This window comes from Lynx rufus, unplaced genomic scaffold (genome assembly GCF_022079265.1).
Source record: "Lynx rufus isolate CCGP_SWC_20201006 ecotype Redwood Valley unplaced genomic scaffold, mLynRuf1.p SCAF_3, whole genome shotgun sequence".
Lineage (NCBI taxonomy): Eukaryota > Metazoa > Chordata > Mammalia > Carnivora > Felidae > Lynx > Lynx rufus.
Window position 1 is genome coordinate 171,551,998 of NW_025814845.1, and position 15,687 is coordinate 171,567,684.

Below are 15,687 nucleotides of genomic sequence, written 5' to 3' on the forward strand. Positions count from 1 at the left end.
GATTCAGTTGAGTGATAATATGGGTGAGATATGAGTTTGTTCACTTTGAAATTCACTGGCCACAGCACACCTGTTCCCTTGATATGAAATGAGAAGTTAGCAAAGTGTTCCCTTTAAAGGGGAAAAATATTTAAAATCATTGATTTATTTTTGCTTAGTTTTGAGAAATCTTCCTACTCTATTAACTGACTGATAAAACTGGAAAGGAACAGGTGGCACTGTTGTGAATGACATGACCTTTCCAGAACCCTTCCATCAAATCCCTAAGTGTTCTCAAACCACCAGCTGGGCAGAGCCACTAGAATGATAAAAAGCCAGTGAAGAGATTTCAACAGGAAGTATACTTCATTGGGTTTTCCTTTTAGAAAAGGCACTCTGGATTGGACAATGAAGCCACCGAAGCGGGAAAACAATTGGAAGCTATTGCAACACCCCCCCCTCCCCCCAGGTAAAGGTTAGTGACCAGGGCTTTGAAAGAATGAAGTGAAGAGATTTTTAGGAGGTGGAGTCAACAGAACATGGCGATTGAGTTGGAGGAGAGCAGGAAGAGAGATGGAGAACGGTGGGGGATGGTAGAATGCACCGTGGATGGTGTCTTGGTAAGGAAACCAGAGAGGAGAAGGGGACGTGTTGAGTGTCTAGGTGCCTGTGGGATTTATACGTGGACTGGTTCAATGGCATAGGCAATTAGAAATTTAAGTGAGGACTTTGGGGGATACAGTCATCCTTGCTGAAAACATAATATTTGGGGATTTGGGAATCATACTGTCTTTTTTTTTTTTTTCAACGTTTATTTATTTTTGGGACAGAGAGAGACAGAGCATGAACGGGGGAGGGGCAGAGAGAGAGGGAGACACAGAATCGGAAACAGGCTCCAGGCTCTGAGCCATCAGCCCAGAGCCCGACTCGGGGCTCGAACCCACGGACCGCGAGATCGTGACCTGGCTGAAGTCGGACGCCCAACCAACTGTGCCACCCAGGCGCCCCGGGAATCATACTGTCTTAAAAACATGACTTGGAACTACATGGGAGTATTTTGGGTTATCAAAATGACTAGAAAGATTGCTACTGGCATTTAAAATCAAGGGTAGGGAAAGAAGTTTGCTAGACTATTCCATAAACCAAAAGATGAGGAACTGACTATTTCCCATAGAATGGGAGAAAATACTTAAAAATCATATCTATAATAAAAATACAAATAACACAATTGAAATGGGGCAAAGGACCTGAATAGGCACGTCTTCAAAGAAGATAAGCAAACAATCAACAAGCACATGAAAAGAGGCTCACCGTCATCAGCCCTCAAGTAGCAAATCAAAATCAAAATAGGAAACTTCACCCCAGTAGGGCACCTAGAATCAAAAAGATCACAATAAATGTTGGTGAAGATATGGGGAAATCAGAGCTCTTGTTTATTGCTGGTAGAGATGTAAAATTGTGGAGTTACTTTGGAAGACAGTCTGGGAATTCCTCAAAAAGTGAAACATAGAGTTACGATTTGACTCAGTAATTCTACTCTTAGATATATAGGCAAGAGAATTAAAAACTTAGGTTCACATAAAAGCTAATACACAGATGTTCATGGCAACATGACCTGCAATATCTAAAAGGTGGAAACAAACCAAATGCCCATCAGTTGATGGATGGGTAGATATAATGTGGCATATCCATATAATAGGATATTATTTGGTTATGAAAAGGAATGAAGTATAATACATGCTTCAGTGTGGATGAAACTTGAAAACATTATGCTGACGGAAAGAAGTCCGTCACAAAAGACCACATGCTATGTGATCCTATTTATATAAAATATCCAGAATAAGCAAATCTATAGAGACAGAAAGTGGATTAGTGGTTGCTTAGGGCTGAGAAGGATTGGGGCTTAGGGTGGGATTGGAATGGTAATAGCTAAAGGGTTTGGAGTTTGTTTCTGCAATGGTGAAAATGTTCTAAAATTGATCATGGTGATGGGTACATGGCTCTGTGAAAAGACTAAAGGCCACTGAATTCTAATCTTTAAATAAATGAATTATATACTATACAAACTATATGTCAATAAAGCTGCTACGAAACAAACAAAATCTCCCGAAGTGATTCAGAACCTCTAACCTATCAATTGTAACCTACTCTTGGAGGACAGAGTGTAGGGCAGAGTGGGCTGGAGGCAGGGACAAACTTACTTCATAAGCGTCTCTGAGCTACACCCTTGAGAAACCAGGTCCATTTGGGCACGGATTATCCTTGATTGAATTTCACAGTGGAGATAGAAGCTACGGTCCCCCCTGCCTTGCAGAAACATGGTAGCTTTGAAAGGTTGTTGGAGCAGAAGTGTCACCTCAGATTTGGGGAGAAAACAGAGCCAAGCAGTAGTGGTTTCCTCACACCCTGGTGACTATACTGAATCACAAAAGGAGGATGGATTGAGATAGGAACAGCCTGGACTATTTGCTAATAATCCACGATAGGCCATAATTCACATGTCAGTTGAGATCGTGGCATGCCATTTCTACATATGGACAATGTCACTCAGAGAAGTGCACAGGGAGAAGAAAAGGACACCATGGACCAACCTGTTTGTTTAATTGAATTAATAATGTCAACATGGTGCTAAATCAATGGACAAGTCCATCTGTTCAGTAAAAAGATAACCAGTCACAGAATTTTAAAGATGGATTATTCTTTGAGGAAGGTTGAATCCAACATATTTTCTGGACAACAAAAGGTCAGCCGACCACACCAACATTTAAAAATCTACTTCAGGGACTCCTTCCATTTTGAAGTGGTGACAGAAACATTACCTGGACACAAGCTCTATTGTCCCTGCCCTTATATAGGAAACATAGTGTCTGTCGTATGCACTATGGGTTTTGACTTCTCAACATGGGGCATCTGTATGCATTCTTCTTGGTACCTTGGAGCAAGGGTCCTGCACGTACTAGAAAATTCTTAATGCAAGGACCAGGAGAATATGCGGTCATGGTTGTACTTTGCATAGATAATGAAGGTTGAGGGAATTGGTGAGGTCCAGAGCAGCTGGAAGAGGTGTCACAGAAGTGACGTGAACTGAGCTGTGCCTTGAAGAAAGACTGCTTTCCTCAGGTGGAGAGGAGAGAGAAGGTACTGTAGTGGAGAAGGCAGCATGCACAAAGACACAGATCGGGGATCAGCAGGGAAGTGGGTGGGGTGACACAGAAAAAGTAGCCTGACCGGGACAGAGTGCCTGCTGGGAAACAGGAAGAAACAGCTGCAGGAATATGGTGCCTTAGAAACTAGAGTGAAGAATTTTGACTTCATGCGATGCAACAGGAAATCATGTTCTTGAGCTGGGCGTTCATCCCGTGGAAACAGCATTCCTGAAGAAGTTGTCTGTTTGGTTAGTGTACTTCTTAGAGACAAACAACTGGTCGGAGCCTTGGTCTCCAACAGCTGCCTTATAATCAGTCACCAAAATGATTGTAATTGAATGTATTTCACTTAAACCGTATACAAAAAATTTGATTTCATTCTGCTCCTCGTGTGCTGAAGAAATAAAATCTCCAGACTTTATATAAAGTTTCAGAAGTGGATCCCCATTTTTACATATGGCAAACCGAGGCAATGGTTTCAGAGTGTAATGTAACAATGTAACCTGGTATTCTTAAGAAGTGATGTAAGGATCATCATTTTTACTTCAGTTTCTATCTTCTTCTTTCAATCATATTGCGATGAGCCTTGAAATGTACTTGGACTCTGGAGATATTTCTCTTTTACTTACCTTTTATTCATGGCCTAACTTTGCAAGGAAAATGCTCTCTTAATAATTGAAAAACTTCAGTATGCTGCCAGTTAACATTTTACCAACATTGCGTCTCCCCAGTGCATGCTTAGGAACAGAGCCATTTCATTGTCACAGCAGAACAATTGCCCTTTTCCAATGCAGCCTCAGAGGGGAGAGGTGTAAAAATAATTTTACAATCAATAGTTGTCAGACCTTACGTATGTAGGGTACATTCCTAGGACAAGTGTTAAGATACTTAAGCTCATTCCCAAGCCATTCTAAGGTTATCCCCAGCTATTAAAAAGAAACAAATGAGCCACAATATCAGAGCCAACTTTATAATTCCTTTAGAAAGAATAAGAAGCTGATGGCATCCCTAAGACGTTTGAATGTAAATTTGAGCATGAATATCCATACGATGTGCACAAACCTACGAGGCAGGTTCAAATGTTTTGATACTTCCCACAAATCACACTACACCCCTTTTTGGCATTGTTTATCTTCCGATCAATGCAGATGTAGACACATCCGTCAGAGACTTGGGAGAAAATTACATATCTAAAGTGACTGACATGGTTCCTTCTTTTTTCCCCCTTATAAAAGGCTGATATCTGCATTGCAAGAAACTCGGTCCCAAGAAAGTCATCTTCCCCTTTAAACGGCAGTAAAAGATCTGTCTTCAAGATGACAGCAAGCGGGAGTTGAACTGGAGTGACGGTAGTGCTACAGAAACGAGGGGCTGAAGTACTGCTTCTCAAACTTAGTTGCATGCTAAAATTACCTGGAGAGTTTTCAAAGATAATAGTGCCTTGATCTCACCCCAGAGATTCTGATTTGATTAGTGTTGAGTGCAGCCTGGGTGTTGAGATTTCTGAAAGCTCCCTGGTGATTCTATTGTGCACTCAAGGTTGAGCCACGGGGGTAATGGCCATGGGTTTAAGTTGAGCACTAGGTGGAGGGTGTTGGGTGAGTCATACAGACTCTAGAAGCCTCATTCTTCCTGTCTGTGAAAATTAGATAAATACCAGTATCTTACAGGGCTATTGTAAGGATCAAATAAAGTAATGGATATGAAATTTCCTTGAAAACTATAAAGGGCCATACAAATGTGCGCCATTAGAGATATATTTAGACCCTCTTGCTCCAAGGAAATAATTTAACGCTATGATTTGTACAAAAGGTCATGCTCCAATCACTTCTACAGGAAACAAATGTCCTGCCAATTTTTAAGATCATTTTCACCACTCTAACAGATTCTAAAACCCAGTGACCATTCTGTATGATATGTAGATTTTATACAACAGAGGAATATTTCAATGCTGTTGCCAAAATGGATTCATGCATAATTTAGCAGTCCACCAAATTTTGTTTTTTTTTTTAAACCAAGTCCCCCAAATGGAAAACTGAGGTAGGTATATTGGCCGTAGGATTTTATCTCTGCATAAATTAGATGTAACCAAAAAAAAGGAAGTTACTGGCACAATGAAGAAGATGAAACCTATAAAGAATGTGCAGAAACCTGCAAAATACAGGGAAATTGCTCAAATAAAAGTTAAGGAAACTAAGGATACAGAGATGGTCAGTGAAATTGATGGCATAAAGGGGAATTGAGATTCTTATGTGGATAATGCCCATAGGGTAATGGGAAATGAAATTTGAGGAAAATGAGTTAAAAACAAAACAAGAATTTCTGAAAAGGGGAGTGGAGAAAAGGACACAAAATAGAAGGGAACTTTGGGGCCAAGAGAGAGTTTATTCATAGGTACTGGAGCTACGAGAATATACTTGAACACTAGTAGGATTGATTCCTGGAGGTAGGAATGCTCCGAGGAGAGAGAGCTGATTGAAAGAAGGGCTAATTGCAGCAGTGAGGTCCTTCGGAAGGGGTTATGAGAAGCTAGCTGAAAGGAGTAGTGTCCGGGTAAGAAAAGAGGTGGTACATTTCAGAATGGAAAGACTGTTTCAATATTATCAATACAGTGAGAAGTAAGATCGACAACTAGGAGTGTTGGGGGAGGGATTCTTGTGGACAGTGAAGGTATACAATATTGTCCTGGAAAGCATACTTAGAAAACAAGGTAGGATTGCTGATCTGTGTTCCATGTCCGTTTGTTGTTGGCAGTCGTGAATGCTGTATGAGGTCAGTCGGTACTTTGGTCTACACTTGGGAATAGGTGTGGGAAGGTGAGTGTTGAGGTTAAACAGCATGGTGGTTTTACCCGGGGAGGACAATGGACGAGGGTGTCATATTAGTTTAGTTTCATGAGACATTTAATGAACACTCACCAGGGAGTTGTGGGAAAGGCAGGATGCACAGAATGCCATGGTAGGATCTCCTCCTCAAGTGTCTCTTTCTTAAATCAGTGCAAGATTTGCCCAGCCAAGAGGCAGATTTGGGATGGGGCCAACTGGGAAGATTCAGAAAGGCAGTGCGCTCTCTGTGGGGCTCAAAATCATTGAAATACATCAGAAATGCAGGGCCAGCTAACTCACTTTTCCACATCTTCTCCTTACACAGCTGGCATGGTGTGTTGAATGGGACCCACCAAGACATGTCCACTGGGAACCTGTCAATGTGATCTTGTTTGGAAGAAGGATATTTACAGATGTAATTAAGGATCTCTTGACGACGACAACATGGCTAAAAGTGGACCATAAATTCACTGATAGGTGCCTTTATAAAACAAGAGTAAGAAAGGAAGAGCACACGACGAAGGCCATGTGAAGACAGAGCAGAGATTGGAGGGTTGGGACCATAAGCCAAACAATGCCTGGAGCCACTGGAACTGAAAGAAGCGAGGAAGGATTCTTCCCCAGAGCCTTCAGAGGGAGCACGCCCCCGCGGACACGTTGATTTTTGGACTTCTGGCCTCAAGAACTGTGAGAGAATAAATTTTGGTTGTTTTAAGCCACCGAGTTTGTGGTAGTTTGTTATGGCAGCCCGAGAAACTAACAGAACTGGCGAAATGTAAATAGTTCCCGTTCCCAGTAAAATAAACAGTGCCTTCAAGTAAATAGTACAAATAATAAAAATAATAAATTTTGCCAGTGCTGACCTGGGTCTATTGAGTATATTTGTGACACGCCTGTGGCAACTTAGAGGGCATGACATTGGGCCAGACACTAATCCTTGCCCAGTGGGTTGCCAGTTGCCTGAAGACCTCAACAGAGCCATCCAAAATCCTGAAATGGAATCATGCATGGCCTGGAGCCGTTTTCCAAAAAGAAGTGACTCATTCTCATCTAAAATTAAAAAGCACTAATATCCCATCTGAGGACGCTTCTTCCGAAAACCGAGAAAGAAAACTCAAGAGAGAAAAATTACAAAAGAGAAAAGAATGTTTTGTTGTTCTCTTTCCCCCCTCAGTGGAGGTCAATTAGTGATTTTGTGCCTATTTCTCCGGCTTTGGGTCAATGTTCCTTGTATGGGATCTGACTCCTGTCTCGGTTCTGAGTAGAAATTAGGATAACATTTGATTTTCTGCTGTTTCAGATAATTAACATCAAGACACAATAACTGAAATTGATTACATTAGAGTAGTGTTGTTGTTGTTGTTGTTGTTGTTTCTACTTAAATGGCAGGTCATATGGTCAACTGGCATTTCTCTGCTGCTGACCTTAATGGCAAGGATTCTGCTTGGTGCCTGGGATTGAGCAAACTGATCATATCGTGTCATGAGAGCATGAGTCCCAGTTAATGATGACTTTCTGTCTGTGGCTGGCAATAGGTAGAGAAGAAACACGACCCAGTAAATGGTTGGGTGCTTGTGGGGGACGGGAGGGATATCAAAATATCGGTTTTTCTGTTGCCAATCCTTGACTGAAAGATATGGCTTGAACCTGAGAGAAAATGGGGCATTTTACTCCTGCCTCTGAATTTGATGTAATTGGTCCCCACTGCAGAACAGAGGGCTGAGTTGAATTATCCGCCCAGAGGCTGGCACAGAAGAATCACACTTCTGGCTGGAACAGTCTATATAGTGAAAACCACGCCTGCACACCCCAGGAGGTCTATGGGTATGGAGGACTAATCACCGAACATGAGAGAACCAGAGAAAGGGAGCTTGCATTGTTTTTCTCAACACCTACAATCCTGCTCATTGAACTGGTGATGGGGGAGGTAAAGGTGGGGGGAAAAGTCATGTTATTTTCAAGTTTCCAGTAATGGCTGCTTCCCTTAATTGATACATTTATAGGAATTGCTAATGGGAATTCTGTTTATAAATTTATCTTGTAGTTAATAAAGTTAAAATTACTCAACTGCACTTACAATCATCAATGTCAAATAAGCACCTGAATTCTCTGTGGGAATTTGTTGGATGTTTTCTGCTATAAAAGTGAACCATGTCAGAAAAACAAACCAAAACAAAACGAAAGAAAACATTTTTCTTCCCAGCACGAAAGGGAAAACAAAACGAACAAAACAAAAACCTCAAACAAAACCAATAAAATGGATTTATTATATCCTCAGTTGAGTGACTGATGCTATCTAGTTATGTGACACACTGTAAAATGATAAGCAATTTCAAATAAGTTACAGCGTTAAATCCAGTGCCAGTCATAAATCCCTTAGTTGGAACTCAGTGAAACACACATACACTTCCATTAATCATTTCAATCAGTGTGTGGACACTGCAGCTCCTGGCCTGGCCCTGCCTGTTGTCATGTGAGTCTGGGCCACGTCAGGGTCTGCAACCCAAGGAAATAGACTGGAAAAGGTAAGTGACAACGGCGACTCAGTGTGTATTATTCCGTGATACTAGGTAGTTCCTGTATGCCACCTCCCCAGTTCCTTCTGCACTTTAGGGGATCGAAACGGTGATGAAGAGGTTCATCATCAGTGGGCACATGAGGTAACTTTTCCCCACCTCACTTGCTGGGGAAGGAGACTTCCCCGGCATTTATTACTTTCTTTTGAGAGGTATTCATGTCTAGATATATTATTAAGACGTGTCGATATCAAAGGACCAGGTTTCTATAAACTTTGAGGTAGTAATGTACTGAATTTCATAAGCTCACACCCTTGACACTTGAAAACATTAAACCTCTGTACACGTTAAGACGAGACCACACACAGCAGATCCGCAAGAACAAATGGAAATCAGAGGTGGGAGGGAATCGCTTTGGTCGTGTTGCCAGGAAACTGACGGCTCTACGTCGTGTTCTTTAGATTCCTATTAGCCCTTAGGTAGCACACTTTATCTACTTTCCTAGTTCCTTCAAGAGAGCACAGACGGACCTGTTCTCCACTACCCTCACTAAAAAGGTGACATCCCTTGCTATGAGGACCCTCGCTTACTGCTTATGGACACCAGCCTTAAGTGCCCGACATTCACTAATGTATTTAAGCCCCACCATAAAGCATAAAGATAGTTACAGTTTTTATGTCATCTTGTGGATGATAAAATGGTTGCCACTCAGATAGTCTGACTCAACCCACACTCTTTTCTTTCTTTCTTTTTTTTTTTTTTAACTTAAATTTTAGGTAGTTTAACATACAGTGCAGTACTGGTTTCAGGAGTAGAATTCGGTGATTCATCGCAGCCATACAACACCCACTGCTCATCACTCTTAATCGATATGCCACTCTTCTACTCTCTCTTACCTTTTCAATGGCCATTTTGTTCGTGAGGATTCCTGAACTGTGTCTTCCCTGAGTCTTCCTCCTGTAAAGGTTTCTGATAATTCGCAAAGAGATTAAATGACTTGCTAAAATGTGTACAGTGAGCAAGTGGTGGAACTGCACTTAAATCCAGGCCTTCTGATTCTAAATCCTATTATCTCCAATGACATCACACTACTGGATATAGCTGAAGTTTTCAATTTAGGAAGAACTGGCTCTGAAACAAAATAGCTGGCACTATTTCGCTCCTTTCAGAAATAAATTCCAGATGGATTCAAGAATTAAATCTTGCAAATGAAACCATAAAAGTCCTGGAAGAAAATTTTGGTGAATATTTATGTAATCTTGGGGTGGCAAAGGCCATTCTAAAAATGGCCTTAAAGGAGGAAAGATGGATACAGTAGATTGCACAAAAAAAAAAAAAAAAAAAAAGTCCGCATGTGAAAACTCTACAAATCAAAAAGAAAAGGCAAACAACTCAGTTTGGGGAAAGCAGTTCTCTCTTTTAGTGATAATTATTTTATTCATTCCAAGCATATTGACACTGGGGTCAAATGGAGATTAGCAACAGATAATGCCCCTGTCTTCAGGAAGTTTATAATTGAAAGAAGGGGTCAGATACTGATTGATGAATGTGCAATCACATGAAACAAAAGGAACATGGTGCTATGATGCCAGGTAGCAGACGAGCCTAATGAAATGATGTCCGCACGATGACAGGAAAGACTTCCTGCAGAGGAATGTTTGAGTGGAGATCGGAAGAGGAGTCTACATCGAAGGGAAGGCAGCAAGGGGGAACGTTCCAGATAGAACAGCATACCCTTATGGGGAAGAGAGCATGGCCCATTTGAAGACAAAGAGAAGGCCAGTATGACCCAAAGCCAGAGAGTAAGAATGCATATGGGAGGAAGTGGAGAGATAGATGCCAATCACCAGTAAAAGGACTAGAGAAGATGAGCAGGTTTACACAGGATAGAAGATCAAAAAGTCAAATTTGGACATGTTTGAGATATTCTAGAATGGTCCAAATAAGTGGTTGGATATAAGGATCCAATGTATGGAGGATAAGACTGATCAAAAGATATAAATTGAAAGTCATTTAATAGATGATAGATAGATGGATAGATAGATAGATGATATAGAGATAGATGATATAGATATAGATATAGATATAGATATAGATATAGATATAGATATATAACAATGGCTTCATTAAGCCATGGTCATGAATGCAAACATGCAGGGAGGGAGGACAGAGTAAAAAGAGAAGGGTCCTAGGGCTGAATCTTGAGGAATACCAATATTTGATGATCAAGGAGGGGATGAGCCTACAAATGTAACTGAGAAGATTGAGCCAGTAGGAAAGCCCAGGAGAGTGTGATGTCATGAAAGCAAGGAAAGCCAGAGTTTCAAAAAGGAGAGCCAAAAACAGTGCCAAATGCTGTTTAAAGATCAAATACAATGAAGTGAAATAAGCTGGAAAGTACCCACCGCATTTAGGAGCCTACAAGTCACCAAGAACTTTAATAAATGTTTTCCTGGTAGATAACAGGAACAGAAACCATACTGGAGTTGGTTGAAGGGTGAGTGTGTAGGGAGGGAGGAAATTGCAGTAGCTAATAAAGAATATGTTTAACAAATTTGTGAACAGAAGTGAATGAGTGATAGCAGAGAGAGATGTGGGATTTAGGAAAGGATTTTTTTGTGATTTATTAATTTACTTTAGATAAGAGAGACTTATGAATATAGCTGTATGAATCCGAGTTTACAAATTTAGTGTGTGCAGCATGGACAACTTTTCTGAATTTTTCTAAAACTGGACATAAGATATAATGTCTTATGTCACCAGATTGGTAGAAATTTAAACTCCATTAATTCATAACGTTATTCTTTCCTCAGTATAGTATCTAAGTTCAGGGTAAGTCCACCCAGGTGTCAGCTGTGCTCCCATGATCTTTCACCAGGAATGCCCCATCTGCCTGTGACACACTCCACAGACTCTACTCGTCTGGATCTGGCTGTTTCCTGGGATCTCCCAAGAGCACAGGACTCCTTGCTCTGGAACCCAAGGAACTCTCCCTCTTATGCTCTCCCTTCACTGTCTTCCCTTATGTAGAAGCATCTTTTTCCTAGTCTGAGTGGTGGGGGCAGGCGCGGAAACCTTACTCCCTCCCCTGGTTCTCTAATACTCCTTTTGGTTCCACTGTGATCTGGTGGAACCCAAATGAAGAAGACTTAGTGGCATTCTGTTTTCTATCCTGCTTATGCCTTCACTGCAACTAAAATTTATCCGGGTGGTAGTTTTGTTCTCTGCCTTCCAACTAGTCTTACCAAATAGAGAACAAATAGTATACTGTATACTATCTTGTATATTGTTATATCTCCAATGCTTATAATAGTGTCTGGGAACAATAAGCTTTCAATGACTGTCTGCTTATACACAAGAAGAAGAAGAAGAAGAAGAAGAAGAAAGAAGGAGGAGGAGGAGATGAAGAAGAGGAAGAAGAAAAAGGAGGAGGAGGGGGGAGGGGAAGAGGAGGGCAAGAGGAGAGGAAGGAGAAGAAGGGTGGAAGGAGGGAAGGAAAGATGAAAATATATGAGGAAGGAAGGAAAAAAGGAAGACAAAGATGGGGGGGAGGGAAAGAGACAGAATGGGTTGATGGGTAATAACAGTGTATACTTCACTTCGCATTCCTCACTGTCAAATGTAAGCTGGGAGCTAGCCTCTTACTAGAATCTCCACTCTGTGATCCTTGATTGACAGATGCATTACCTAGAGACGTAAGCTTTACATTTTCCCCACCTACTGCCCCAGGAGACCCAGAAGATCCTTTCCATATAGTCTCTGGCTGGGCTTTTCCCTCCTCATATGGTGACCCTCACATGAATTGGCCCTCCTTTCAATCCAGCTTCTTATTTCTTGCAGAATTCTGTTAATAGTTCTGGCGCTTCACTTGAATGCGACACTTCTGTAGTTTCTAATGGCAATGTAAATTTTTACCTGTGCTGCATTCTTAGGTCATCCCTGTCGGGAATCTAGAGGAAGGAGTAAGTAAATACGTAATTTTCATCTTGAATCAGAGCCCGTGTATGTTTTAGCAAACATTCATTCGGCAGCAGCCCTGGAAAGAGAAGCTACTGACTGTCCAGTATAGTCAGTGGACTCTTTGAGAAGGTTGGGGTCCTTTTGCTGTAACTGCCAGTAATTTCATTAGAGCCAGAGCCAACTTGGCCAAGAGAAAAGACTGCAGTGTTTCCACTCATGGATGTCTAGGTCTTTTTTCCTTCTCTGCCAGAAAGTGCCCTGAGGCCAAAGGGAAGGGAAAAAGAGACCACTTGTCAGCAGGGAGAGGGTTTCCCTTGCTCTAACCATGCCCAGGACAACTTGGCCATCAGGAGTGCCTGAGCAGAGAAACGTGTTCTTGCACGTGAAGGACGTGTGGCTGGGGGGCCTCTCTAGGTCATCGCTGCTGTCGCTGTCCCACTCCTCTAAGAGAAAAAGGTTTTACAGAATTGGGTGGAGGAGTGCTTGGAATCTTTTCTCATTCTTTTCCTGCTTCAATCTCGCTTGACATCAGGCACTCTCTAACCTTTTATGGAAGTAAAACACAGCGGAAACAGTGGTCCTCAGGAGGGCGGCTCCCCGACACCGTGCCCCCAGGAGACACTGGCAATGTCTGGAGACATTTTTGATTATCATGACTGTGGGGGGAATGTTGCTCCTGGCATCGGTGGATAGAGGCCAAGGATGCTGCTAAACATTCTACAAAGCGCAGGACAGCATCCCACAAGAAATTATCGGTCCAAATGTCAACAGCGCTGAGGTTGAGAAATCTGGATGTCGATGTAAGTATTCCTTCAAACAATCTCTCAGTGCAAAACCAAAACAAAACAGAAAGGCATGGTGTTGAGCTGGCTTTTGGGGTTTTTATCGGGGCAATGTAGAGAAGGAGAGCTGCGATCTTATTTTTCATCTATTTTACATACAATTCACAATTCTCATATATTTCACAAATGAAGGGGGGATTTATAGCCATGGGGTGTGGAGGCCAGCTTTCACCATGACATGTGGTCAGACTCTCTTTTCCATAATCTCCGCTTCAAAACCAAATTCAAACCTTCCTTGAGCATCCTTGGTGAAAAGACATCCACAGGAATGTATTGTTTGGGTACTTCCTTTTTTTAACCTTAAAACCTTAAATATTTTCCTACCACTTTTTGACTTTATAGCTGATTTTCATGGGCGGCTTATACCTGTTCTTTCTTTATTTTTTAAAATTTTTAAAAATTTATTTTTGATAGAGAGAGACAGAGCACAAGTGGAGGAGGGGCAGAGAGAGAAGGAGACACAATCTGAAGCAGGCTCCAGGCTCCGAGCTGTCAGCACAGTGCCGGAAGCGGGGCTCAAACTCACAAACTGCGAGATCATGACCTGAGCCGAAGACGGACGCTCAACCGACTGAACCATCCAGGTGCCCCAACCTGTTTCTTCTTCTAAAGCTTTTGTGAAGCTTTGTCCAAAAATAAAAATATATTGATTTAATGTAAGAGTGTTTTTTACTATCATCTCTAAATTATGCAATGTGTGCACTTTTAATTTTCATAGTGGACTGATTTTACTTGTTTCTGAGAATAAGTTTATATTGCTTGACTTAATTTCACAAAAATGCTTATAAAAATTTCCTGTTCTTTTGTAAAGTTCGCTTGGAAACATGAGCACGTCCGTGCTTTATACACAGTCACAACGTCTTCATTAAGAGCACCCAGATGGCTAGGAAGTTACTCAAATTGGGATTTCAAAAAGAACAGTGAATAAATGTTTAACTTCTTTAGAACTGATACCTCAAAGGCAATTTTTAGGACATCTGATCTTTTATATGCTAAATGTGTCTTATCACTAGGAATTGCATTTGGTTGTAACTGACAGGAATGAATACTGGCTTGAACAGGACAGAATTTTATTTTTTCACTCTTAAAATAGGTCTGGAGACAGGCAGTCTGGGACTGATACAGTATGGTTGGCTCCATACTGTCATCTCCGACTGAAGCTCCTCATTCTGAGTTCCTTTATCCTCAAAGCATGGCTTCTATCCTCAATGTCCCCCAGAGTTCAAGTTGAGGGCTGGAATCCCAACCATCACCTGCACATTACAGGCCACAGCTGAGAAGGGCGGACAAAAGGGTAACCTTTCCTTTCAAGAAGTCTTCCCAGAAATCTCATGTAATACCTCTTTTGTCGTCTCATTGGCCAGAGTTTCTTCTCTATGAGGGAGATTGGGAAATGTAGTCTTTTGAGCTGGGTACTTAACCATCACAAATAAGATTAGAACTCTGTTACTAATGAGAAAAGGCTTTTATAAGTTAAACAATTTTTTTTAAACTCTGTTTGGGAGTTCACTCATTTTCATTGATTTCCTCTGACACTCCTTTCCCACCCCTCACCCCTCCCATGGTTTTGGATTTCCATAGAATCCTGAGGATTCCATAGGTTTGAAAATTATTAGCTAAGATCATTTCTAAGGTACATGCAAATTTTAAAATTCCGATTCTTTAATTTTGTTTATTTCTAAGATAGCTGATGTCTAAAGGATCACATTTCTCTATTGATGTGCTTTTGAAAATTGTGGTTGCCAAATATAAGTGTAAAGGATCAATCTTTTAATTAATTTTCCTCTAGCCGAGCATTCCATATTCATGAAACATTAGCTCCTCTTTCCCTCTAGTCTCTACCAAGTTCTGAAAATGGATAAAGATGAATTAGATTTTGCCTCAATACACTGTTGAAGAAATCTCTTTCTTTCTTTCTTTCTTTCTTTCTTTCTTTCTTTCTTTCTTTTCTGTTTCCTCTTAGCATGTGTAAACAAATTGGTGGAGAGAGAGTGGCTGGAGTGGCTGGAGAAAGAGTTATTTGCCCTGAAATTAGCTAGGTTGCATTTGATCGAATCCTGTGTTTTCTGGATTATTTGTAAGGTACATTTTGTTCCCCCTATAGCTCCAAAAGAATTTTGATTCTGGATCAGAATTAGTAAATTCTGATCACTAACATACGAAGGTATAGGAAGGACATGAGTATTGAGAACACACTCCCTTATACGCCAGTATTGTTTCTGCCATTTAATAGTTGTAAGATCATAAACAAATGAATTATCCTTAAGGTTTCTTCATTGATAAAATTAACGATAATACCTATCTTGTTGATTTTTAAAGTTAAATGAAATAATGCCTTCTTGGTGCTTTATAAATGTTAGTTTCCTTTTAGAGAGTAAAAGTTACTTACATGACTAAGTAAGACTTAGGCTCCTTCTTT

At 41.0% G+C, this 15,687-nt stretch overlaps 1 pseudogene; it reads left to right on the top strand.

Annotated features, from left to right (window-relative positions):
• Nucleotides 1-518: 518 nt before the first annotated feature.
• Nucleotides 519-15,687, top strand: part of LOC124521218 (5'(3')-deoxyribonucleotidase, cytosolic type-like) — a 53,091-nt pseudogene continuing 37,922 nt past the window's right edge.